Source organism: Cervus canadensis, chromosome 24 (assembly GCF_019320065.1).
Source record: "Cervus canadensis isolate Bull #8, Minnesota chromosome 24, ASM1932006v1, whole genome shotgun sequence".
In the NCBI taxonomy this organism is placed as follows: domain Eukaryota; kingdom Metazoa; phylum Chordata; class Mammalia; order Artiodactyla; family Cervidae; genus Cervus; species Cervus canadensis.
In genome coordinates this window covers 54,038,363-54,063,458 of record NC_057409.1, presented here as the reverse complement: position 1 = coordinate 54,063,458, position 25,096 = coordinate 54,038,363, and the positions used below count along the sequence as shown (strand labels likewise).

At 38.3% G+C, this 25,096-nt stretch overlaps 1 long non-coding RNA gene across 1 annotated transcript in view; it reads right to left on the bottom strand.

The window, feature by feature from the left end:
- Nucleotides 1-272: 272 nt before the first annotated feature.
- Nucleotides 273-25,096, bottom strand: part of LOC122426818 — an 87,260-nt gene continuing 62,436 nt past the window's right edge. Inside the window, exon 3 of the long non-coding RNA XR_006265235.1 lies at nucleotides 273-584. This is a non-coding gene — a long non-coding RNA (uncharacterized LOC122426818). The remainder of the gene's footprint in view (nucleotides 585-25,096) is intronic.

Here is a 25,096-nt window from a genome sequence, read left to right as displayed (position 1 = left end):
AATGGCATGTGTAAAGATGCTTTCCTGGTTCTATTTACCAAGGGAGGGGTTAAGTCAAAGGACTGATCTTGTCTCAGCTTGAAGAGAGCTGAAAAATATCTGCACAGAGGACTGGGGACACATTGTCACACTGGCCAAGGGAAAGAATTTCATAGAAATAAGCAACAACAGTAAATTTATATATGTTATATATATATATATATATATATATATATATATATATATATATATATTATATAATGACTGCTATATATATGTGTGTGTGTGCGCATGTGTGTGTGTGTGTGTGTGTGTATCAGTGACTGATTTCTATAGTTTAAAAAATCATTAGTGAGAACTGACATCCAATTTCAGAGAAAGTACTCATCATTTGCAATAAAAAGTTTTGACATCAGTGTTCATTGTTGAAGAGGAAAGATGAGTTTTGAGTACATCTCAGTCCTTTCAATGAAGAGTGATTGCCCTTCTGGCTGTAGGAGTGAAGAATAAGAGGCAACTCTTGTTCTATATGGCCATACTGAATTCAGATATTGGATTTTATGGCTTCCCAGGACAAATCTTTAGACACAACATGTTATAGTCTCCTAAGAAGAGCAGAGAGAGAGAGAGATTTTGAGAAACCATTGTTATATTTACTTAATAATCTAAATATACTTGTTTCAATAATTCAAACATTTCATCATTTGAACATTGTTTAACAAAATGATGTTTTCAGTTAATACCTTTGTCATTTCAACAATCTTATAGTTTAATTTAATATCTATGTACATTTGACACTCTGCCCTTAGTTCAGAATGTTGTCAATTCACAAGGAAATGGTGATTGCTGATCACTTGCATTCTTTTGTCATTCATCAGATGTGGCCATATTTCATCCTAAATGAAGTACAAAGCTTGAGAGCTTGAAGGACCAGAGTGGTCCATCGAGTCAGTTGGCCCCTATGTTCTCCTTTCCTAGGGATCAGACTGACTAGTTTCTTTCTTCTTTCCATCCTTCCTTTCTCATTTTAGTCTGTGTCTGGCATAGGGATCCCTGATCATGTAACAGACAAAGTCCCTGCTTTATAATAACTTATTGCTAGAGCTTCCAATCCACTCTGAGGATTCAATTAAAATAGTTCAATCTTTCTCCCCAGTCCCATTGTGTCTAGATCCTACCCTGCCTTCACTGTCCTCTCAAATGAAACTATCGGCCAGAGGCTTCCCTTTACTGCCCGAGTCCTCTTCCTCTGAATGACCAGAGTCACTAATTATATTATTCATAAATCATCACCTACTCTGTGTCTTGTTTTACAATTTTTAATCTCATCTCCCATACAAGACAGAAATCACTTTGGGGGACAAGAGTCATCCTTATAATACCTATCATATTGCTTTCTGCATAATGGGTGTTTTAAATACACCTGCTAGACGAATGGGTAAGGAAGCTGTGGTAAATATACACCATGGAATATTACTCAGCCATTAAAAAGAATTCATTTGAATCAGTTCTAATGAGATGGATGAAGCTGGAGCCCATTATACAGAGTGAAGGAAGCCAGAAAGATAAAGACCAATACAGTATACTAATGCATATATATGGAATTTAGAAAGATGGTAACGATAACCCTATATGCAAAACAGAAAAAGAGACACAAAGGTACAGAACAGACTTTTGGACTCTGTGGGAGAAGGCAAGGGTGGGATCTTTTGAGAGAACAGCATCAAAACACGTATATTATCAAGGGTGAAACAGATCACCAGCCCAGGTTGGATGCATGAGACAAGTGTTCAGGGCTGGTGTACTGGGAAGACCCAGAGGGATAGGGTGGGGAGGGAGGTGGGAGGGGGGATCTGGATGGGGAATACATGTAAACCCATGGCTGATTCATGTCAATGTATGGCAAAAACCATTACAATATTGTAAAGTAATTAGCCTCCAACTAATAAATATTTTTAAAAAAGAGAAAAATAAATAAATATGCCTGCTAAATGGTTGCATACATCCAAAAGCTAAATACAGAAAGAAAGGTAAGAAAGTGAAGTCGCTCAGTCATGTCCAATTCTTTGTAACCCCATGGACTGTAGCCCACCAGGCTCCTCCATCCATGGAATTTTCAAGGCAAGAGTATGGAGTAGATTGCCATTTCCTTCTCCAGGGGATCTTCCTGACCCAGGGATCGAACCTGGGTATCCTGCATTGTAGGCAGATGCTTTACCGTCTGAAGCACCAGGGAAACACAATGGAAATACAGAAAAGCAACATGTAATTTTTTCTGATAGACTACATCTTTAGTCCAAAAACTTGTTCATTTCTAAGAGTCCTTAAATGAAAAGTACCAAGTGAGAAAGATCTCTTACAATGGGTGTGTAGTGATTTCCACGTCAACAAATTTCTAGCACTTTGAATTCACTTTCTGGAATCAGGTCAATTCTGAATCTCGGAGCCCCTGAACATGGAAGGAAGGGTATATAATTAAAACTTGGAGTGTTCAGGTTAGTGTTAAATGCATTCTACTAAAAATCCATATTTACTAAGGGTTGTTTCTTGAGAAAGGATGAGAATAATGTTCAATTGGAATTTCTGTAAAGGCAGTCACTCCTAACAGAATATGAGTTATCCCTTCATTTCACAGAGAATAATATTTCAGTTAATGGATCAAACTTAGTATTATGCTTCACCAGCTGAACCTTAAGCCCCTTTCATTAAAGACAAATCTACACAATAATATCCTGATATGGTTAAAGATTTAACTAATCCAGGAATGAGAATCACATTGTATTCTGTTGCATAGTTGACCCTAGTGAATAAGGCTGAAATTTAGTGTTTATGCTTCATGAACTCTGGTGACTTGTTGCCTGGATTCACATCCTGCTCTCTGGTCTTCTTCTTTTGCAGTCTTTGCAATCTAGTTAGCCTCTCTGTCTCAATTTCCTCATGTTTAAAATGGGGATAATAATGACCAGCTGACCTGTGGTGAAGATTAAGTGAGTTTATGTAGCTAAAGCTCTTGGAACAATGCCTTGAACATAGTAAACCCTAAGTGAGTTATTGTTAAGGGTATAAGGATAGACAGTAAGGACTTGAATCCCTTCTCTTTGAATCTAAAGAATGATTCAAATGAAAATGAATCTCGTTTTAAGGTAAGTGGCTTCTTTTTTCCTGACATTTGAACAAGTTCAGTTCAGCTCAGTTCAGTCACTCAGTCATGTCCAACTCTTTGCGACCCCATGGACCGCAGCACGTCAGGCTTCCCTTTCCATCATTAACTCCCAGAGCTTGCTCAAACTCATGTCCATTGAATCAGTGATGCCATCCAACCATCTCATCCTCTGGCGTCCCCTTCTCCTCCTGCCTTCAATCTTTCTTAGCATCAGGATCTTTTCCAGTGAGTCAGCTCTTTGCATCAGGTGGTCAAAGTACTGGAGCTTCAGCTTCAGCATCAGTCCTTCCAGTGAATATTCAGGACTGATTTCCTTTAGGATTGACTTGTTGGATCTCCTTGCAGTCCAAGGGACTCTCAAGAGTCTTCTCCAACACCACGGTTCAAAAGCATCAATTCTTCAGCACTCAGCCTTCTTTATGGTCCAATTCTCACATCCATACATGACATCTGAACAAAGCTACCCCTAAAGCCTGAAAGTTATTTCAGCCAATGGAATAACTGGTATCTCTCCCTACTTCCTTCTTTCTGTGCCATCTATGTTAAGCTATGTTCCCCTCAGAGTCAAATTTCAGAGGGAGCCAAAACACAGCATCACATAACTGACTATAATTTCATATAACATATCGCCTCCCTGATGTCCTGTGATTCCCATTCGTAGGTGAAAAGTAAAATTGTAGCTATTTCTCAATCAGTAATACCCACACGTCCTAAGTGGAGTGAGCAGGATCTTTTAACCACGTACTCCACGTGTTCGGCATATAAAGAGAAGCAAATTAATGGTGATATTAACTAACTTTAAAAAGATTAAATAAAAGAAAGAGGTTTAGTTCAAGAGTTGGAAATAGAGGTAACACATGGTGATTGAGGTGTCTCTCTTATCTCATTAAGCACAGGAGATAAAGAGGGCCTCTGATTTGGGGGGTGGGGCAACTAGTTTCCAGAGATTCCTGACAGTGTTTCTGAATTGCTTGGCATGCATCTATAAAATGCTAATTCCTAAGGTTCACCCAAGCAAATGGGATTCTGGGGGTGGGACCAAGCATCTCTGTTTCTAACATGTTCCCCCCGAGGTGATTCTAAGGCCCCCAGCTCTTCTTCTGCCAGCTTATTTCTCAGAGTGATGTATGAGACACAAGGTATTGGCTGCAGATATTTGGGATGAGAGGTGGTCCTAGAGATTATCTAGAGTGTTTCCCCTTCAAACACAGGACAAGGAGGTTCCTAGAAGGACTGGCCCAGGGTTGCTCAGTTATGTTAGCACTTCTGAGGTGTTCTAAGAGCTAAGGAAATGCTCACCCACAAAATGTACTTAGACTGCAAAGTGTTTTGCTAACACACACAGCATTTCTAAAAATATCAAGGCAAGACAATAATACTGTTCTGTCTTAAAAGACTACCATTGCCACATATACATCTACACAATTTAGACCTCCTATAACTAGTATATCATGGGAGTTTTCAAATTACCTTTCTTTTCTTTTTTAAAATCAACATTATTCTTTTCTTGGTTTCTTACATTTCAGGAAGAGCTCAGGTGGGTAGTTTAGGATCAAGGACTGCTTTTTTTAAAATGTTTTTATTCACACACCATAAAATTCATTCATTTAAAGTGTACAACTCAATAGTTTTTAGTGTATCCACAAAGTTGTGCAAGAATCACTACACTCTAAGTTTACAATATTTTCATCGAGTCACAGCCCATTCTTCCCAACCTTTCCCACATCCTCAACCCTACCTACCATGCACTACTGTGTCCTAGGAAGACACAAATCTACTTCTTGTTTCTACAGTTTTACCTATTTGGGGCGTGTTAAATAAACCAAAGGAGAAGGAAATGGCAGCCCACCCCAGCATTCTTTCCTGGAAAAGCCCATGGACAGAGGAGCCTGGTGGGCTACAGTCCATGGAGTCGCAAAGAGTCAGACATGACTGAGTGACTAACACTACACTACACATATAAATAAAATCATATAATAAGTGGTCTTCCACCTCCCAGAATATTAGAAATAAAAGAAAAATAAACAAATGGGACCTAATGAAACTTAAAAGCTTTTACACAACAAAGGAAACTATAAGTAAGGTGAAAAGACAGCCCTCAGATTGGGAGAAAATAATAGCAAATGAAGCAACAGACAAAGGAGTAATCTCAAAAATATACAAGCAACTCCTGAAGCTCAATTCCAGAAAAATAAATGACCCAATCAAAAAATGGGCCAAAGAACTAAACAGACATTTCTCCAAAGAAGACATACAGATGGCTAACAAACACATGAAAAGATGCTCAACATCACTCATTATCAGAGAAATGCAATCAAAACCACAATGAGGTACATTACACGCCAGTCAGGATGGCTGCTATCCAAAAGTCTACAAGCAATAAATGCTAGAGAGGGTGTGGAGAAAAGGGAACCCTCTTACACTGTTGGTGGGAATGCAAACTAGTACAGCCTATGGAGAACAGTGTGGAGATTCTTTAAAAAACTGGAATAAACTGCCATATCCACCCGCAATACCACTCTTGGGCATACACACGAGAGGAAACCAGATCTGAAGAGACTCATGCACCCAATGTTCATTCGCAGCCTATTTATTATAGCCAGGACATGAAGCAACCTAGAGCCATCAGCAGAAGATGGATAAGGAAGCTGTGGTACATATACACCATGGAATATTACTCAGCCATTAAAAGAATTCATTTGAATCAGTTCTAATGAGATGGATGGAAACGGAGCCCATTATACAGAGTGAAGTAAGCCAGAAAGATAAAGAACATTACAGTATACTAACACATATATATGGAATTTAGAAAGATGGTAATGATAATCATATATGCAAAACAGAAAAAGAGACACAGATGTACAGAACAGACTTTTGGACTCTGTGGGAGAAGGCGAGGGTGGGATGTTTCGAGAGAACAGCATGTATATTATCTATGATGAAACAGACTACCGGCCCAGGTGGGATGCATGAGACAGGTGCTCGGGTCAGGTGCACTGGGAGGACCTAGGGGAATCGGGTGGGGGGGGGGAGGTGGGAGGGGGGATCTGGATGGGGAATACATGTAACTCCATGGCTGATTCATGTCAATGTATGACAAAACCCACTGCAATGTTGCGAAGTAATTAGCCCCCAAATAATAAAAATAATTGAAAAAAATAAAAAAATAATAATAATAAGTGACCTTTTGTTACTGGCTTCTTTCATTGAGTGAAATGCTTTTAAGGTTTTAAGTGTTGTAGCATGTATCTATAATTCATTTCTATTGCTGAATAATATTCCATTGTAGGGATATACCACATTTTGTTTATTTGCCCAACATTTGATAAAAATTTGGGTTGTTTCCACCTTTGGGTGATTTCAAATAATGCTTCTATAAACATTCAACTACAAGCATTTATTTAAACGCCTGTTTTCAATTCTCTGGGCTATATAACTAAGTGTGTAATTGCCAAGTCATATGGCAACTGTATGTTTAACATATAGAGGAACTACCAAACTATTTTCTAAAGGATTGCACTTCACATTGTCATCAGCAAAGTATGAGGGTGTCAATCGCTCTGCATTTTCACCAACAGTTATTATTGTTCATCTTCTTTATTATACTGTTTTGCTAGGGCTGCTGTAACAAAGTGCCATAAACTGAGTGTTTTAAACAATGGGAATTTTATTGTTTCACTGTTCTGGAAGTTAGAAGGCCAAGATCAAGGTGTGTGCAGGATCATGTTCCCTTTCAAGACCCTAGGGTATTTCTTTTAGCTTCTGAAAATTCCCTGGCTTATGATAGCAAAACTCCAGTCTTCACATGGTGCTCTCCCTGTGTGCAGTCTGTGTCCAAACTTCCCCTTTCTGTAAGGAAATTAGCTATATTGGATTAGGGGGCCCACCTTATTCTAGTATGACCTTATCTTAACTAATTACATCTACCATGACTATTTCCAAATAAATATGAATTTGGGGAGATACAATTCAACCTATGACACCGTATTAGTGTGTCTAAAGGGTATTTATCACTGTGGTTTTGATTTGCATTTCCTATGACTAATAATATTGAGCATCTTTTCATGTGCTTATTGACCATTTGTATATCTTCACAGGAAAAATGTCTATTCAAGTCCTTTGTTCTTTTTTTAAATTAGATTATCTGTCTTATTATTGAGTTTCAAGAACTTTTTATATATTCTGGATACAATCTTTATCAAGTATATGATTTTTAAACATCTTCTCCCATTCTGTGGGCTATCTTTTCACTTAGTTGATAGTATCTTTTCATATACAAAGGATTTTAGTTTTGATGAAATGCAGCTTATCTATTTTATGTTTTGTTGCTTGTGCTTTTGGAGCCATAGTTAAGAAATCATTGCCAAATTCAAAGTCACTAACATTTATTCATGGGAAATAGATGGGGAGACAGTGGAAACAGTGTCAGACTTTATTTTTTGGGGGCTCCCAAATCACTGCAGATGGTGACTGCAGCCATGAAATTAAAAGACGCTTACTTCTTGGAAGGAAAGTTATGACCAACCTAGAGAGCATATTAAAAAGCAGAGACATTACTTTGCCAACAAAGGTCCGTCTGGTCAAGGCTATGGTTTATCCAGTGGTCATGCATGGATGTGAGAGTTGGACTGTGAAGAAAGCTGAGTGCCAAAAAATTGATGCTTTTGAACTATGGTGTTGGAGAAGACTCTTGAGAGTCCCTTGGACTGCAAGGAGATCCAACCAGTCCATCCTGAAGGAGATCAGTCCTGGGTGTTCATTGGAAGGTCTGATGCTGAAGGTGAAACTCCAGTACTTTTGGCCACCTCATGCGAAGAGTTGACTCATTGGAAAAGACCCTGATGCTAGGAGGGATTGGGGGCAAGAGGAGAAGGGGACAACAGAGGATGAGATGGCTGGATGGCATCACCGACTCGATGGGCATGAATTTGAGTAAACTCCGGGAGTTGGTGATAGACAGGTAGGCCTGGCGTGCTGCGATTCATGGGGTTGCAAAGAGTCAGACACGACTGAGGGACTGAACTGAACTGAACATTTACTCCTGTGTTTTTTTCTAAGAGTTTTATAGTTTAGCACTTAATTTTAGTTTATTGGTCCATTTTGAGTTCATTTTTATATATAATTTGAGGTAGGAGTCCAACTTTTTTCTTTTATTTGTGTATATCCAATTGTCCCAATACCATTTGTTGAAAAGATTATTCTTTCCATGTTGAATTGTCTTGACATGCTTGTCAAAAATAAAGTGACCATAGTTAAAGATTTCATTTCTGGACTCTCACTTGTATTCCAATGATCTGTATTTCTAACTCAATGCCACACTGTCTTGATTACTGCAGCTTTGTATAATGTCTTCTTAACTCTGCCCTTCCTCCTCAAAATTTCTTCAGTTATTCCGGGTCTCTTGAATTTCCATAAGAATTTTAGAGTCCACCTGTCAACTTCTGCACAAAACCTAGTTGGAATTTTGATAGGGATTGCACTGAATCTGTAGATAGTTTGGAGAGTAGTGCAATTTTAATAATAATAAATTTTATAACCCATGAAAATGAGATGCGTATGTTTAGATATTCTTCAATTTCTTTCAACAATGTTTTGTAGTTTTCAATGTACAAGCACTTAATTTTGTTTAACTTTTTTTTTTTCACTTTTTTTTTTTCCCCAGTGGGTTTTGTCATACATTGATATGAATCAGCCATGGATTTACATGTATTCCCAATCCCGATCCCCCCTCCCACCTCCCTCTCCACCCGATTCCTCTGGGTCTTCCCAGTGCACCAGGCCGGAGCACTTATCTCATGCATCCCACCTGGGCTGGTGATCTTGTTTCACCATAGATAGTATACATGCTGTTCTTTTTGAAATATCCCACCCTCACATTTCTCCCACAGAGTTCAAAAGTCTGTTCTGTATTCTGTGTCTCTTTTTCTGTTTTGCATATAGGGTTATCGTTATCACCTTTCTAAATTCCATATATATGTGTTAGTATGCTGTAATGTTCTTTATCTTTCTGGCTTACTTCACTCTGTATAATGGGCTCCAGCTTCATCCATCTCATTAGGACTGGTTCAAATGAATTCTTTTTAATGGCTGAGTAATATTCCATGGTGTATATGTACCACAGCTTCCTTATCCATTCATCTGCTGATGGGCATCTAGGTTGCTTCCATGTCCTGGCTATTATAAACAGTGCTGCGTGCACCCCAATGTTCATCGCAGTGTGGAGATTTCTTAACAAACTGGAAATAGAACTGCCATATGACCCAGCAATCCCACTTCTGGGCATACACACTGAGGAAACCAGATCTGAAAGAGACACGTGCACCCCAATGTTTAACTTCTACCTATTGTATTGTTATGGATGTTGTTGTACATGGAATTGTTTTCTTAATTTCATTTCTGATTGTTTATTGCTACCATATAAAATACAATTGATTTTTTAATATTAATCTTGTATCCTTCAACTCTACTAAACTTGTCTATTAAGTCTAGTGTTCTTTTAGTGGATTCCTGCCTATAGCATAATTCAGGGCCTGTAGTATAATTCAGGCCAGTGTAGTATAATTCAAGGACTATATATAGTCCTTGTCCCTAGTTGCTGGCATAGAGCTCAAAAACATTTGGAATTTCCTGAGTGATAGAGTTATTTTGTTTTTTATAACCATAACTGAGTTTATCACAATAATGTGACTCATGGCAGATCCTTGGAGAGTTTAAAGGAAGGAGCTGGCCACACAATGATCAGAGGGCTAAAACTTGCTGCCATACCTCCTAACCTCTGGGGAGCAGAGGGAGGCTAGAGATTGAGTTTAATCATGTGACCAATGATTTAATCAGCTATGCCTACATAATGAGACCTTGATAAAAGCTCTTGAACAAGATTTGGAGAACTTTTGGATTCATGAGCACATGATGTGCTGGGCATGGTGTGCTCCTGGGGAGAGCATGGAAGCTCTGTATCCCCACTTCCATACTTCGTCCTATGCATCGTTTCCATGTATCTGTTCCTGGGTTTATTTAAAACTTTATTTTAAAAAATATGATCGTAAGTATAGTGTTTTCTGAGTTATGTGTTGTTCTAGCAAATTATCAAATCTGAATGGGGCCATGGTAACCCCCAAAATTTTAGTCAGCTGGGCAGATGTGTGAATAGTCAAGGGACCCCAGTTGAAGCTGGTATCTAAAGTGGGAGCAGTCTTGTGGGAGTGAACTGTTAACTTCTGGAGTCTGAGTGGTTAGTGTCAGAATCAAATTTAATTGCTGGACACTCAGTTTATATCAGGAAATTGTTGGAAGAATATACCTATTAAGCTTGTTAATTCTAACAGTCTCTTAATAGATTTCATAGGATTTTTAAAATATAAAATCATGTGATATGCAAATATAAATAGCTTTACTTCTTCTTTTCCAATGTCGATGTCTTTTCTCTTTCTTGCCTAATTGCTTTGTCTAGAACCTCCAGTACAATGATGAATGCAAGTGGCAGGAGAAGACAACCTTGTCTTTTTCCTAAGTTCAGTACAGTTGTAGATGCCTTTTATTAGGTTGAAGAAGTTCCCTTCTAAGACAAGTTTATTGAATGTTTTATCATTACAAGATGTTAATTTCGTCAAATGCTTTTTCAGCATGAGGTGACTGATTTTTACCATTTGCTCTATTGCTATTACATTATACTAACTAATATGCAAATGTCAAGCCAACCATTCCGGGAATAAATCTCACTTGGTCATGGAGTGAAATCCTTTTTATAAATTTGCTGGCATTTTGTTGAGGATTTTTGTATTTATATTTATAAGGCATACTGATATGTAGCTTTCTTTTGTGAAATATCTTCATCTGGGTTTGATATAAGGTTAATACTGGCCTTATACAAAACAATCTCCTTTGTTCTCTTTTCTTGGGAAGAGTCATGAGGCATTATCATTAATTTTTCTTTAAATGTCTGATAGAATTCACCAGAGAAGGTATCTGGTTCTAGACTTTGTGAGAATTTTTTTGATAGCTAGTGAAATTTACTGTTATAGATCTATTCAGATCTTTACTTTTTATTTGAGTCAGTTTCAGTAATCTGTATCTATCTAGGAAATTGCCCATTACATCTAAGTTATCTATTTTGTTGGCATACACTTTTTAATAGTTTTTATTTTCATTCTGCTCAAAGTACTTTCTAACTACTCTTTCTTCTTTGACCCACTGGTTATTTAGAATAGTGTTGTTTACTTTCCACATATTTGTGAACTTTCCAAATCTCCTTGTTATTGATCTCTAATTTCATTCCATTTGGTTGGAGAGCATATATTTTCTATTATTTCAATCCTTGGAAACTTATTGAGCCTTGTTTAATGACCTAGCATATAGTCTATCCTGAAAAATGTTCCATGTGCACTTGAGGAAAACAATATTCTGCTTGGATGGCTGTTCTATAGATTCATTCACATTCATATCTGTCTGCTTATATTTTATGTCAGATATGCTTAAACTTAATTTTCCATTTTGCTTTTTATTTTCTATATTTCTCATGCCTTTCTGTTTCTTCATCCTTACTGTCTTCTTTTGTATAAGTGGATATTTTTACAATGTAATGTTTTAACTCCTTTAATGGATGTTCAACCTGGTTTTAGAAAAGGCAGATAAGCCAGAGATCAAATTGCCAACATCCGCTGGATCATCGAAAAAGCAAGAGAGTTCCAGAAAAACATCTATTTCTGCTTTATTGACTATGCCAAAGACTTTGACTGTGTGGATCACCACAAACTGTGGAAAATTCTTCAAGAGATGGGAATACCAGACCACCTGACCTGCCTCTTGAGAAACCTGTATGCAGGTCAGGAAGCAACAGTTAGAACTGGACATGGAACAATAGACTGGTTCCAAATAGGAAAAGGAGTACGTCAAAGCTGCATATTGTCCCCCTGCTTATTTAACTTATATGCAGAGTACATCATGAGAAATGCCAGGCTGGATGAAGCACAAGCTGGAATCAAGATTGCTGGGAGAAATATCAATAACCTCAGGTATGCAGATGATACCACCCTTGTGGCAGAAAGTGAAGAAGAACTAAAGAGCCTCTTGATGAAAGTGAAAGAGAAGAGTGAAAAAGTTGGCCTAAAACTCAACATTCAGAAAACTAATATCATGGCATCTGGTCCCATCACTTCATGGCAGGTAGATGGGGAAACAGTGGAAACAGTGAGAGACTTTTATTTTGGGGGGCTCCAAAATCACTGCAGATGGTGACTGCAGCCATGAAATTAAAAGATGCTTGCTCCTTGGAAGAAAAGTTATGACCAACCTAGACAGCATATTAAAAAGCAGAAACATTACTTTGTCAACAAAGGTCCATCTAATCAAAGCTATGGTTTTTCCAGTAGTCATGTACGGATATGAGAGTTGGACTATAAAGGAAGCTAAGTATTGAAGAATTGATACTTTTGAACTGTGGGGTTGGAGAAGACTCTTGAGAGTCCCTTGGACAGCAAGGAGATCCATCCAGTCCATCCTAAAGGAAATCAGTCCTGAATAATCACTGGAAGGATTGATACCGAAGCTGAAACTCCAATACTTTGGCCACCTGATGCAAACAACTGACTCCTTGGAAAAGACCCTGGTGCTGGGAAAGATTGAATGTGTGAGGAGAAGGGGACGACAGAGGATGAGATGGTTGGATAGCATCACCAACTCAATGGACATGAGTTTGAGTAAGCTCCGTGAGTTGGTGATGAACAGGGAGACTTGGCGTGCTGCAGTCCATGGGGTCACAAAGAGTCGGACACTACTGAGTGACTGAACTGAACTGAACTGAACTTGCTCTGGAAGTCTCACTCCCTGATTTTGCTTTTAAACTTTTATAACCTCCATTGGAAGCTTCTTATATACCCCTCTGACAACATTAACTATAGATCATATAAAATAACACCATCAGGCAAAGAAAAACAAACTTCACATTTGGGAAAGAGGGGTGCTGGCTGAGGTCTGGAGTGAGTCATGTCTCCAGGGATGAGTCAGGCCCCATGAGGAAGAATCCAGCTGCAAATGAGTAAATAACTATCTGCCAAGTAAAGCAGGATATACAGAGTACAGTGCAAAGCATCAAGAGGTAACCCAAGGTAGGGTTCAGCAGCAGAGTAGTCCCAAGAAGTATATGTGTGTATCTAAGAATAAGTAATTTAAAAGTCCAGAAAGGAAAACACTATTATGTAGCAGCAGTACCCATGGGAACAAGGAGGAAAAATTCCACTTAAAAAAAGTGTAAGGTAATGCACTCTGTGCTGGGAAAAAGGCAGAAGCCCAGGTTTTGGAAGGTAAGAACCAGCAAAGTTTCCTGAATTAGCTTGCTCTGAATTAGAAGTCATTACAGTTCTCCCGTCTAAGCTTCTTTACTCTCAAAGTCATGATAGGGGCTGAGTCCCTGGATGCACATTAAAATCATCTGGGGAGCTTTTAAAAAATCCCAATTGCAAGGCAATTGCTTCAGAACCTCTAGAGTAGGACTCAGGAATGAGGAGTTTTTAGAGTCCTCCATGTGACTCCAACTCACAGCCAACTTAAGAACCACTATGATATGTGGGTAGGGGAGAGGGCTCAGCTACAAAGGAGGGTCACAGAGGCAGGAAGACAGAAAGATTGTATGTAGCTTCTTTATTTTTGAAAATCTCACCGAAGGATTCTCCTCAAAACTTCTAGCCTTAGATTAATAAATTTCTGTACATGTGTGCTAGTCTTCTAAATTGATTATGCTACTTATTACTTACACTGCATACTCCTTATCTTGAATGTCTTCCCATTAATAAATAAGCTGTAATATCTAACACCGTATTTTCACTTTGAATAAATGTGTCTTTAGTAAGTACACATTTTACTGACATATCTATTATATAGATATCCAGTGGGGATCTCAGCAGAAATTCAGGCATACGTTCTCATGCCTTTTAAATTGGTGAGGACAGTTGAGAGAGAAGTCTGTTCAGTGGGAGTAAGAGCTTCATGGAGAAAGCCTACCCTCAAGGGAATTATGGGGGAGAGTTCAGATATTAAATATTGACATATATATGTTATTATTTGATATATAAATATCCCTTAAAAATAAACTAAATATGAAGACTGCAATGTAAATTCCAGATTACATGGACAGGCAAACTAAAGAAGAATTAACAACATGGAATGTTCATTAAAACTTTAAAAATTTTTCAGATTCAAACAAGAAGGCACAATAATTTGTTTAAGTCTCTCAGACTGACTGGAAAAGATGAAAAAGATTAGTAATATGGGTATCATCTAGTGAAGATGAGAGAAAATAGCTAGCTTATTTACAGCTGACAGAAGGTCACAGACCCTTCAACCTCTCCTTCAACTGGTATAAAATCTGTAGAGATCATTCTCTCCTATATCCATCAAAACTGTTCACTTACAACAGTGCTGCTTATAATCAGGCAACTACAAACAACATGGAAGTCCATTAAAAGGGATCTGGCTAAATAAGTTCTGGTACATTCAACAATAGAATCTTACATGACCACATAAAAAGTAATAAGCAGGGGATTCCCTGGTGGCTCAGTGATAAAGAATCTGCCTGCCAGTTCAGGTGCACAAGTTTGATCCCTGATTTGGGAAGATCTCACATGATGTGGAGCAACTAAGCCCATGAGCCACAACTACTGCACCTGTGCTCTAGAACCCAGCTGCAACTGCTGAAACCCACACACACTACAGGCTATGCTCTGCAACAAGAGAAGCCTCTGCAATGAGAAGCCTGTGCATGGCAATTATAGAATAGCTCCCACTTGCTGCAACTAGAAAAAGCCTGGGTGCAACAACAAAGACCAAGCAGAGCTGAAAATAAAATAAATAAATTCTTTTTTTTTTAAGTGTACAGTTTAGTGGGTTTTAGTATATTCACAGTGTTGCACAACTATCACCACTAATTACAGGATACTTCCACCATCCCCCAAACAAACCACATCTCTCTCAATATCTTCCTAATCCTTCAGTAAAACTAATCTAATTTCTCTTCCTATCAATTTGCTTGTTCTGGACATTTCACATAAATGGAATCATATAAAATGAGGTCTTTCCTGTTTTTTTGTATCTGTCTTCTTTCACATAGCCTAATGTATTCAAGGTTCTTTTTTGTTGTGACATGTATCAGTAAATTGCTTCCCAGGTGGCTCAGTGGTAAAGAATCTGCCTGCCAATGTAGGAAACAGAAGAGACTCGCGTTCAATCCCTAGGTCAGAAAGATCCCCTGTAGGAAGAAATAGTAACCCACTCCAGTATTCTTGCCTGGAAAATGCCATGAACTGAGGAGCCTGGTGGACTACAGTCTACTGGGTAACAAAGAGTCGTACACAACAGCAACTAAGCAAGCAAAATAAGTACGTTATTACTTTTTATGGTTGAATAATATTCCATGGTACCAAACTGTGCTTATCCATTCTTCAGCTGATGGACATTTGAGTTATTTTCTGGCTATTATGAATATGGCTGATATGACAATTCCTATACATATTTTTATGTGAACATAGACTTTCATGTCTTTTGGTTATATACCTAGGAATGGAATTGCTGCATCATATGGTAGCTCTATCATTAATTTTTGAGGAACTGCCAAAAGGTTTTCCACAGTAGCTGCACTATTTTATATTCCCCTCCGCAATATATGGCTTCTCCGGTGGCTTAATGGTAAAGAAACTGCCAGCAATGCAGAAGATGTGGCAGGAGCTGCTGGTTCGACCCTGAGTCAGGAAGATCCCACAGAGAAAGAAATGGCAACCCACTCCAGTATTCTTTCCTGGGAAATCCCATGGACAGAGGAGTCTGGTGGGCTACAGTCCACAGGGTTGCAAAAGAACTGGACAGGACTGAGTGACTAAATAACAACAGCAGCAATGTACAGGGTTCCAATTTCTCTACATCATCACCAACACCTATTTTACATTTTTATAAAAACCATATTCACCGTAGTGGGTGTGAAGTGAAAAGTGAAGATGCTCAGTCATGTCCGACTCTTTGCAATCCCATGGACTGTAGCCTACTACGCTCCTCAATCCAAGGGATTTCCCAGGCAAGAGTACTGGAGTGGGTTGCCATTTCCTTCTCCAGAGGATCTTCCCGACCCAGGGATCAAACCTGGGTCTCCTGCATTGTAGGCAGAGGCTTTACCATCTGAGCCACCAGGGAAGGTGTGAAGTACTTCACTGTGATTTTGATTTGTATTTTCCTAATAACTAATGATGTTGAGTATATTTTCAGGTGCTTATTGGCCATTTATATATCTTCTTTAGAGATATGTCTATTAGAATCCTTCGCTCATTTTAAAATCGGGCTGTTTCTTTATATGTTCCAGATACCATACCCTTATCAGATATATGATTTGCAAATTTTTTCCTCACTCTATAGGTTATGTTTTTACTTTCTTGATAATTCTGATGATTTTTTTTTTCTTTTTTGCTTGAGCTTCTTGTGCTGTTGCTGTCATAGTTAAGAAACCATTGCCTAATCTAACATCACAAAGACTTACATCTCTGCTTCATTCTAAAAGTTTTATAGTTTTAAGTGCTTATATTTAGGTCTTTGGTTCACTTTGAGTTAATTTTTGTATGTGGTATGAGGAAAGGGATCCAAACTCATTCTTTCACATGTGGATATGGCTATCTGGTTGTCTCAGCAATATTTGTTGGACTTCATGTATTCCAATTAGATATTTTTGCCTAGATACATCATAGATGATGTTAGGTACTCCATATTCAATCCCATCAGAAGATAATTTCTGGGTGAACTGTTATTAGAGAGGTGAAACTTAACTATTCCTTTTAGTGTGATAACTACCATATCCCTCCCTTGTACACTGACATTTTCCTTTGTGACTAGAAAATAATCTGTGTGGCATGATAGGAATGTCTAGTTACCCAGCAACTATTCTCAAAATGGTTTTAGCAAATAGTTTTACTATTTGTCATCATCATATAGTCATCTGTTGCCTAGTCTATAAAATGAAGGGACTAGACAAGATCATATTAACTTTCATTTCTAACATTAATTTATTCTCTTAGTCTAATGTTGACTATTTGAATCTATCCATATCTTGTTTTCTCCTGCAGTAATAAAAGACTGTTTCTCCAAATGACTAAGGCAGTAGAAAGGGCATAACCCCTTGATGAGTGATATTTTAAGTATGCATGCTATTATTTCTCCAACATTTGTTTCATCCTCTTATTTTTTTCACTGTGGCTGCTGAAGAGGCTGATATGCTAAGAGCTTCAGTCAGAAAGCTTCACATTTTAAGACAATGGCACTAAATGTTTCTGACACCAAATGCAACCCCTGGAGAAATGTGAAAAGCTGCCTTTTATATATTTCAGCATTGTGACTAATAGAGATTTGTCAGAATTTTCCTGAATCCTTGGGAGTGTTTTGAGAGAAGAAAACTAGACAAGACTAAAATGAGACTAAATAGTTACTTATAAGAATATAGAGGACTCAGACTTAGTACTAAGAAAATAGCCCTACTCTTTGCTGAATAAAAAATTAAGACCAATGGGTAGAATTTAAGGGCAGCCAGATCTCAGGTCAATGCAAAGACGCTCTCTCTAAAATCCAAGTTGTTCAGAATGGAGCAGACTGTTGCCTTGTGATGCAGAGGGCATCCCCCCGCCTCCTTGGAAGGGTCCCAAAAGAGGCTACTGGGCTAACATTTGGGAATTCTGTGGCTTGAGACTCCTGTGATGGGTCAGGAATGGAATAAATAAGACCTAAGATTCTTTTCACACTTAAGAGTCTTGGAAGTCATCTTCACCTTCTTCTATATCATTAAACTCTACCTGTCATTCCATTTCCTCAACACCTCTCATACTTATCCATTCCTATTTTTAGTTCTACTGCCACTAGGGCTAAAATCTCCCAACAGCCCTCTACATGAAGTCCACATTCACAACATACTTTACTAGAGTGATTGCTTCTGCTTCTCCCTTTGTTGTGAATTTTATCGTCTTTCATCACTCAGCTCAAACTCTCCTCCTCAGGGAAGTCTTTTCTTGCTCAGCCTAACAGAGTCCTTCACTACTTCCATTGAATGAAACAATACTTTGTATACATATTTCCATCTTGCATTTCTCATTCTATAGTGCAATTTTGTCTCAGCTCTTTGGAAAGAGAGGGAGACATAATCTTCCTATGAATGTGGGAGGGTGCATTGTCATGCCTTTTCTGGTTCTCGCTTCAGTTAGAAATCACAAAAGGATTGAACTTCATTTTTGCTACTGGTGCTTCAGTGATGGCCATAAAAAGGCAGAGCTGAATCAAATTGTTAATAACTGACAAGGGCGCTTTTTTTTAATGTGTCATTCTTTCCATCTCTGCATTCTGCTAGAGCATTTCAGTGACTTAATCAAAAGTTGGAGTGAATATTAAATAAAGGAAATCACTTGCAAAGCTATCCCACACTTTGGGTTAAGGAGCCTGAGCTCCTTAAGAAATAGTTTAGCATTTCATATCTCATTAAACAGAACACACAGTACTTTAGATTTTTTTTCTTTCACTCTAATGATTTTGATAGCAGCTGTTGTTAATTGGGGAGGACTATATTTGTCAAAGCAGCTAATAATCTTATATTTTTTTTAAAAAAACAGAATGTAACAGGAATTTGGAAATCTGCCCAGTATGCTTTTTGAGAAAAGGATGGCAATGGTTGACAACTCTTTTTATTGTGCCTCTTCCTGAAACTAGGAGAAGGAAATGGCAACCCGCTCCAGTACTCTTGCCTGGAAAATCCCATGGATGGAGGAGCCTGTTAGGCGACAGTCCATGGGGTTGCGAAGAGTCGGACACGACTGAGCGACTTCACTTTCACTTTTCACTTTCATGCATTGGAGAAGAAAATGGCAACCCACTCCAGTGTTCTTGCCTGGAGAATCCCAGGGACAGGGGAGCCTGGTGGGCTGCTGTCTGTGGGGTCGCACAGAGTCAGACACGAGTGAACAGACTTAGCAGCAGCAGCAGCAGCAGCTTCCTGAAACTCCCTCACAGGGGCATAACCTGCCCATTTGCAGGGTAAATCTAAAGAAAGATTGTTGTCTAATACTACAATGAAACATAAATGTACTCTCCCTGAACTACACTGCAGGAGAATCAAATAAGGCAGCCATAAATTATTAATAGCTGCTCTTATGAACCTGCTCTTCAAGAATGTAATACTGGTTGCTTTTAAGGGAGCCTGGAAATTCTTTTCTCTGTGTTAAGAGCAAAAGAAAAAATTAATTAAGAAAAGGAAGCAAACAAGAAGAGAGGCAAGGGAAGAAAAATGAGGGAAGGAATACTTCAGCTTCCTACTATTAAGCAGTTCTGTATCTTTGAGATGTCAACATTTTGAAAAGAAAGCCTCTTGGACTATTTATTTTTTTCCCCAAGATTTAGCCAAGGGCTTTTATTGGCAGTATTTGCTCACTGTTTTCCCCCATATATTTAAAAAATAATTATTTACATATTTCCACACTTTATTTTATCCCTCTGGGTGGCTCTGTGTTGGGACATCTAAAATAACTATTTTAGCATTTGTTGTTCTCTCCATGAAGGCAATCTCCAATTCTCTTTTTGCCTTTGCCTATATTCTTTTGAGGGCCCCTGATGGTTCAGACGTTAAAGACCTGGGTTCAATCCCTGGGTCAGGAAGATCCCCTAGAGAAGGGAATGGCTACCCATCAAGTATTCTTGCCTGGAAAACTCCATGGACAGAGGAGCCTGGTGGGTTACAGTCCATGGGATCGCAAAGAGTCGGACATGACTGAGCAACTAACATACACACACATACATATTCTTTTTTTTTTTTTTTTCATTTATTTTTATTAGTTGGAGGCTAATTACTTTACAATATTGTAGTAGTTTTTGCCATACATTGACATGAATCAGCCATGGATTTACATGTGTTCCTCATCCCAATCCCCCCTCCCACCTCCCTCCCCATCCCATCCCTGTGGGTCTTCCCAGTGCACCAGGCCTGAGCATTTGTCTCATGCATCCAACCTGGGCTGGTGATCTGTTTCACCCTTGAGAGTATACTTGTTTCAATGCTATTCTCTCAGAACATCCCACCCTCACCTTCTCCCACAGAGTCCCAAAGTCTGTTCTGTACATCTGTGTCTCTTTCTGTTTTGCATATAGGGTTATTGTTACCATCTTTTTAAATTCCATATATATGCATTAATATACTGTATTGGTCTTTATCTTTCTGGCTTGCTTCACTCTGTATAATGGGATCCAGTTTCATCCATCTCATTAGAACTGATTCAAATGAATTCTTTTTAATGGCTGAGTAATATTCCATGGTGTATATGTACCACAGCTTCCTTATCCATTCGTCTGCTGATGGACATCTAGGTTGCTTCCATGTCCTGGCTATTATAAACAGTGCTGCAATGAACATTGGGGTGCATGAGTCTCTTTCAGATCTGGTTTCCTCAGTGTGTATGCCCAGAAGTGGGATTGCTGGGTCATATGGCAGTTCTATTTCCAGTTTTTTAAGGAATCTCCACACTGTTCTCCATAGCGGCTGTATTAGTTTGCATTCCCACCAACAGTGTAAGAGGGTTCCCTTTTCTCCACACCCTCTCCAGCATTTATTTGCTTGTAGACTTTTGATAGCAGCCATCCTGACTGGCGTGTAATTGGTACCTCACTGTGGTTTTGATTTGCTTTTCTGTGATTAATGAGTGATTGTTGAGCATCTTTTCATGTGTTTGTTAGCCATCTGTATGTCTTCTTTGGAGAAATGTCTGTTTAGTTCTTTGGCCCATTTTTTGATTGGGTCATTTATTTTTCTGGAATTGAGCTTCAGGAGTTGCTTGTATATTTTTGAGATTAATCCTTTGTCTGTTGCTTCGTTTGCTACTATTTTCTCCCATTCTGAGGGCTGTCTTCTCACCTTGCTTATAGTTTCCTTTGTTGTGCAAAAGCTTTTAAGTTTCATTAGGTCCCATTTGTTTAGTTTTGCTTTTATTTACAATATTCTGGGAGCTGGGTCATAGAGGATCTTGCTGTGATTTATGTCGGAGAGTGTTTTGCCAATGTTCTCCTCTAGGAGTTTTATGGTTTCTGGTCTTACATTTAGATCTTTTATCCATTTTGAATTTATTTTTGTGCATGGTGTTAGAAAGTGTTCTATTTTCACTCTTTTACAAATGGTTGACCAGTTTTCCCAGCACCAATTGTTAAAGAGGTTGTCTTTTTTCCATTGTATATCCTTGCCTCCTTTGTCGAAGATAAGGTGTCCGTAGGTATGTGGATTTATCTCTGGGTGTTATATTCTGTTCCATTGATCTATATGTCTGTCTTTGTGCCAGTACCATACTGTCTTGATGACTGTGGCTTTGTAGTAGAGCCTGAAGTCAGGCAGGTTGATTTCTCCAGTTCCATTCTTCTTTCTCAAGATTGCTTTGGCTATTCGAGGCTTTTTGCATTTCCATACAAATTGTGAAATTATTTGTTCTAGTTCTGTGAAAAATACTACTGGTAGCTTGATAGGGATTGCATTGAATCTATAGGTTGCTTTGGGTAGTATAGCCACTTTCACAATATTGATTCTTCCAATCCATGAACATGGTATATTTCTCCATCTGTTTGTGTCCTCTTTGATTTCTTTCATCAGTGTTTTATAGTTTTCTATATATAGGTCTTTTGTTTCTTTAGGCAGATATACTCCTAAGTATTTTATTCTTTTTGTTGCAATGGTGAATGGTATTGTTTCCTTAATTTCTCTTTCTGTTTTCTCATTGTTAGCACATAGGAATGCAAGGGATTTCTGTGTGTTAATTTTATATCCTGCAACATTACTGTATTCATTGATTAGCTGTAGTAATTTTCTGGTAGAGTCTTTAGGGTTTTCTATGTAGAGGATCATGTCATCTGCAAACAGTGAGAGTTTCACTTCTTCTTTTCCTACCTGGATTCCTTTTATTTCTTTTTCTGCTCTGATTGCTGTGGCCAACACTTCCAAAACTATGTTGAACAGTAGTGGTGAGAGTGGGCACCCTTGTCTTGTTCCTGATTTCAGGGGAAATGCTTTCAATTTTTCACCATTGAGGATACTGTTTGCTGTGGGTTTGTCATATATAGCTTTCATTATGTTGAGGTATGTTCCTTCTATGCCTGCTTTCTAGAGAGTTTTTATCATAAATGGATGTTGACTTTTGTCAAAGGCTTTTTCTGCATCTATTGAGATAATCATGTGATTTTTATCTTTCAATTTGTTAATGTGGTGTATTACATTGATTGATTTGCGGATATTAAAGAATCCTTGCATTCCTGGGATAAAGCCCACTTGGTCATGATGTATGATCTTTTTAATATGTTGTTGGATTCTGTTTGCTAGAATTTTGTTAAGGGCTTTTGCATCCATGTTCATCAGTGATATTAGCCTGCAGTTTTCTTTTTTTGTGGCATCTTTGTCTGGTTTTGGTATTAGGGTGATGGTGGCCTCATAGAATGAGTTTGGAAGTTTACCTTCCTCTGCAATTTTCTGGAAAAGTTTGAGTAAGATAGGTGTTAGCTCTTCTCTAAATTTTTGGTCGAATTCAGCTGTGAAGCCATCTGGTCCTGGGCTTTTGTTTGCTGGAAGATTTCTGATTACAGTTTTGATTTCCGTGCTTGTGATGGGTCTGTTAAGATCTTCTATTTCTTCCTGGTTCAGTTTTGGAAAGTTGTACTTTTCTAAGAATTTTTCCATTTCCTCCAAGTTGTCCATTTTATTGGCATAGAGCTGCTGGTAGTAGTCTCTTATGATCCTTTGTGTTTCAGAGTTGTCTGTTGTGATCTCTCCATTTTCATTTCTAATTTTGTTGATTTGGTTCTTCTCCCTTTGTTACTCGATGAGCCTGGCTAACGGTTTGTCAACTTTATTTATCTTTTCAAATTGGGTAGAGAGGGAGGTGGGAGGGGGGATCGGGATGGGGAATATATGTAATCCATGGCTGATTCATGTCAATGTATGACAAAAACCATTACAATATAGTAAAGTAATTAGCCTCCAACTAATAAAAATAAATGGAAAAAAATAAAAAAATAATTTAAAAAACCCAACTTTTAGCTTTGTTGATTTTTGCTATGGTCTCTTTTGTTTCTTTTGCCTTTACTTCTGCCCTAATTTTTAAGATTTCTTTCCTTCTACTAACCTTGGTGTTCTTTATTTCTTCCTTCTCTAGTTGCTCTAGGTGTAGAGTTAGGTTATTTATTTGACTTTTTTCTTGCTTCTTGAGGTAAGCCTGTACTGCTATGAACCTTCCCCTTAGCACTGCTTTTACAGTGTCCCATAGGTTTTGGGTTGTTGTGTTTTCATTTTCATTCGTTTCTATGCATATTTTGATTTCTTTTTTGATTTCTTCTATGATTTGTTGGTTATTCAGAAGCGTGTTATTCAGCCTCCATATGTTGGAATTTTTAATAGTTTTTTTTTTTTTCCTGTAATTGAGATCTAGTCTTACTGCATTGTGGTCAGAAAAGATGGCTGGAATGATTTCAATTTTTTTGAATTTACCAAGGCTACATTTATGGCCTAGGATGTGATCTATTCTGGAGAAGGTTCCGTGTGCCCTTGAGAAAAAGGTGAAGTTGATTGTTTTGGGGTGAAATGTCCTATAGATATCAATTAGGTCTAGCTGGACCACTGTGTCATTTAAAATTTGTGTTTCCTTGTTAATTTTCTGTTTATTGATCTGTCCATAGGTGTGAGTGGGGTATTAAAGTCTCTCACTATTATTGTGTTATTGTTAATTTCCCCGTTCATTCTTGTTAACATTTGCCTTACATATTGCAGTGCTCCTATGTTGGGTGCATATATATTTATAATTGTTATATCTTCTTCTTGGATTGATCCTTTGATCATTATGTAGTGTCTTTGTCTATTTTCACAGCCTTTATTTTGAAGTCTATATTATCTGGTATGAGTATTGCGACTCCTGCTTTCTTTTGGTCTCCATTTGCGTGAAATATTTTCTTCCAGCCCTTCACTTTCAGTCTGTATGTGTCCCTTGCTTTGAGGTGGGTCTCTTGTAGACAGCATATATAGGGGTCTTACTTTTGTATCCATTCAGCCAGCCTTTGTCTTTTGGTTGGGGCATTCAACCTATTTACATTTAAGGTAATTATTGATAAGAATGGTCCCGTTGCCATTTGGTTTGTTGTTTTGGGTTCATGATCATACAACCTTTCTGTGTTTCCTGTCTAGAGAAGATCCTTTAGCATTTGTTGAAGAGCTGGTTTGGTGGTGCTGAATTCTCTCAGCTTTTGCTTGTCTGTAAAGCTTTTAAATTCTCCTTCATATCTGAATGAGATCCTTGCTGGGTACAGTAATCTTGGCTGTAGGTTATTCTTTTTCATTACTTTAATTATGTCCTGCCATTCCCTTCTGGCCTGAAGAGTTTCTATTGAAAGATCAGCTGTTATCCTTATGGGAATCCCCTTGTGTGTTATTTGTTGTTTCTCCCTTGCTGCTTTTAATATTTGTTCTTTGTGTTTGATCTTTGTTAATTTGATTAATATGTGTCTTGGGGTGTTTCACCTTGGGTTGATCCTGTTTGGGACTCTCTGGGTTTCTTGGACTTGGGTGGCTATTTCCTTCCCCATTTTTGGGAAATTTTCAGCTATTATCTCCTCGAGTATCTTCTCATGGCCTTTCTTTTTGTCTTCTTCTTCTGGGGCTCCTATGATTCAAATGTTGGGGCGTTTCACATTGTCCCAGAGGTCCCTGAGGTTGTCCTCATTTCTTTTAATTCTTTTTTCTTTTTTCCTCTTGAGAGGGTAACAGGCAGGAAGGCCAGGGGTCTCCAAATGAAGGAAAGAGGCTGCAACTGCCAGACATTTTTATCTCTCTTAAGAGGCAGGAGGAAACAAACCAGCAATATTTTTTCTTCTCTATACAAATTTAAAAGGAGGTTTCTCTTAAAATGCTGTGTTGCCATGACACCTGGTCTCACC